The sequence below is a fragment of the Aplysia californica genome, unplaced genomic scaffold, assembly GCF_000002075.1.
Source record: "Aplysia californica isolate F4 #8 unplaced genomic scaffold, AplCal3.0 scaffold00288, whole genome shotgun sequence".
Taxonomy (NCBI): Eukaryota; Metazoa; Mollusca; class Gastropoda; order Aplysiida; family Aplysiidae; genus Aplysia; species Aplysia californica.
In genome coordinates, this window is record NW_004797558.1 from 124,153 (window position 1) to 127,591 (window position 3,439).

The window sequence follows — 3,439 nt, forward strand, 5'->3', positions numbered from 1 at the left end:
TTTAAAATTCATAAATATGCTGTCACAGCTCGCAACCGCTTCCTCTGACCTATAAATATGACGTTATGAAACTGGGAAAAGATAAGACCAGTCGTACTTCAAATACCCAGGACTCATTCAGACAAAAAAATACACTATGCCAGCAGGTTTTCCAGCAGCACTACACACTTAAATGAAAACAAAGCAAATCAATATTCTTTTCCATTTTGATTCTAGACATATACATGTAGATCTTACAACATCAGAGTTGAAAGTAGACTTTATCTCTTCGTCAGTAAGTGTTTTCATCACATCAAGCAAAATATATACAAATTTAGTTCCACTTACTAGCAATATTTCAAAATGTAAAATGTAATTGAAGAAGTCTTGAGCTCCTATTGATACTATTTAGATGATTGAGAAAATAGGCTACGTGTACCCTGTCCGTCAGGGTCAACCCAGGCTGAGAGGGATATAACTTCCCTACAGACAGACGGAGAAACGAACTCACACCTTCTGCAGGCAACAACAAAGAGCATACTGCTATGGCTACACCACAGACGCCAGTAGCAATATCTTAAGTTCATGTTTCTACAATGTATTTACTGGTGTGAAAAAAAAAAATAATCAAAACTACCACAGACCGTTCAAAATAAACCCTTCCACGTCCAAAAGGAACAACACAAAAAAAAACAAAGAAAAAAAGGAAAACCAAACTTTTAACAGCACCCTTCTTCCAAACATCCTCCTTGAGCATGGATTGAGCTACTATAACATTCACATATCAATGGAAAACGTTTTAAAAAAGTATAACAAAACATCAAAGACATATATAGTCAATTCACAAAAGAGATACGATTGAAAAGCGAAACTAAGAGAAGGGGAAGCTCATGAACTACACCTTTCTCTTTAAAGTATGGTATTGTAGGAGTTTGGTGCCCCTTTTAACATAGTAAGGTTATGTAAGGGGCCGGTTCGAAGAATTTAATCTCTATCTACAAGTCCCATTCATTACACATAATTAATTTTATGTACATGTAGCACTGGATAGAGATACCTACAACGTATCAATGAAGCTAACATAGCACCATAAGGAACAGCCGGCGAATACTTGTAGCAGAGTATTTTTTTATAATGCAAAATGAGAGATTTCTGAGATGATTACTTTAAAACTTGTAAAAGCTATTTCTGTAATTTTTTCAGATACATCTGATGTGATTTAACCCCCCCCCCCCCCCCCCCCAACCCATATTAAGAACACATTATTCTAAACACAGCTAGGCTTTGTCCGGGAAGCTGACCAAAGTTCGACATCCCACACATTTATCCTTATATCAATAAAAATCTGGAAAGTTATTTTTAATCTTGGCTACAACTCATGGAACAAACAAAAAATTGTGTTAAAAAAACTCTTTAAAATGATTTAAATAATAAATGTAATCATACTGGGACTTCATTTTCAAGTTGATAAATCTATAGCAATTGTATATATATAATAGACTAATCCAGAATTCTAATGAGAACCAGCATCGAATTGAATTACTACTGACAAACAAAGCACTATAAAGCAACTAATAAATGAATACAACCACTGAGGTCGTGCTTATGGGTTTATAAAACGCATGAAGGTATGACACGAGAAAAAATCAATAGGACAAATTGCGTTTCGGTGTATCAGTACAGACTCATGAATTTTCCCAGAATTTCTAGGGTCAGGACAGATTCACCCATCATCAGTACAAGCACTAGCACCATGAGTAACCTTTTTCAAGAAAAGAAATGTTAAATAGGAATAGTATATCAACAGCATGTGATTTCTTGTTTAATCAAAATACTGACCACATTTATTTGACAGTAGTATCATCATGAACTCAGTTTGAAAAAGGAATAATTTATAAACCACATAGTTTCCTTGTGACCAACAAAACACGTTCAACCACAGTACAAATTTACTGGCAGAAACGAACCCTATCCCACCCCTTCAACCTCTGAAAAAAACAACACAAGCAACTCACAACGCTACCAGTTCCAGTAGGGCAGTCGACCAAGATCCCAGTAGAAATAAGATAACATCACATCTTGAAAAAAGAAAGAAAGAAAATTCGTCGCATGAAATTTAAAAGGTTCGAACTGCGTTTTGTGGATGTTTTGAGTTACAGCTTCGATCGCCAATGTACTACCCTGCACGGTGATCCATGCGTTGTTCTCAATTGACTAATCTGGTCTGCAAAAAAAGCCATTACGAGAAAAAAAATTTTTCTGCGTTTGTATTTAGAACTTACAAACTTTGACGTCCAATATCTCAAAAGTACATAAAATGCAGTCTATACAACCCTTCTAATTTTCATATGACGATTGCTAGCACAACACTTGCATTCTTCAACCTCATTCAAAACTGGAAGGTTTGTAACATATTCAAAGAAGTAAACTTTCACAAAATCTCTACTGTATCTTCATAAAGGGGGACCATAATTCAAGAGGAAATCCAAATGTACACACATGTGCTGCAAATGAACACAATGACACGGGTGTTCCAACTGGCCTTCTTCAGGATTCACAGAAAACTCACAGTTTAAACATGGCACTGTCTGCTTCGTATACCGTTGTCCTCCCCACCCTGGCAACGACGCCAGACCCACAAGAGTCGTGAACACGTGAGGGCACTCACGTCGCAGAACGTCTGACACCTGAGCTTTAGTCTATACTCTGCTCTGTCAGCGGGACCACAGGCTGTCGAGGTTGTGTGTTCAGTGAGATCAGGTACAGCACTTCATCTGAAAATAACAAAATACGATTTTTTAAAAAAGTGGTACGGGTTTTTTTTTTGTTGCTTTAAAAAAAAGCTTTAGTAAAAGTTTTACGGCAGATGCAACACAAATGGCTTATTATTTAAGCTGAAGAGTAACATACACAGAAATGGAGGTGGGGAAATGCGGACGACAGAATGCTTGATAGGAAACAATGAGCAAATCAAACAAGATCACCCTCCAAAAACCCACGGGAATGGGGTTTAACGCTTCATACAATCAACTGTGAAAGAAAATGAGAGCATCTGCCAACCACACACTGTTCGTTTTGTTTTATTTTGTTTGAGTGAGGAGAAGCACATCGACATAATGGTCATTTGGTGCTGGGACAGACAGAAATAACAGAGGGAAAGTAAAGAAGTAGGACCTACCAGTGGTGCCCTCCAACCACCCACACTCACTCAGGGTACTCATATTGAACTCACATAGAGCAAAATAGAAAGACAGCAATCAACACGCGCAGACAAACAAACACACAGAGAAAGGGAGAGAGCGAGAGAGAAAGCGAGAGACAGACAGAGAATGAGCAAGAGAGAGCGAGAGAGATAGAGAGAGAGAAACGATAGAGAGAACAGAGATACACACGGGCAGCCACCGAGGGGTAGAGTGAAATATAAAATGAGAGAATAACAATGCTCAATCAGTTGGAGAAC

The 3,439-nt window shown here is 37.9% G+C and overlaps 1 protein-coding gene across 1 annotated transcript in view; it reads right to left on the reverse strand.

Moving 5' to 3' along the window:
• Positions 1-1,206: 1,206 nt before the first annotated feature.
• The window catches only part of LOC101854647 (ankyrin repeat and sterile alpha motif domain-containing protein 1B), a gene marked incomplete in the record, with an annotated part of 155,677 nt that continues 153,444 nt past the window's right edge, over positions 1,207-3,439 (reverse strand). Inside the window, 1 exon segment of the mRNA XM_035970576.1 lies at positions 1,207-2,753.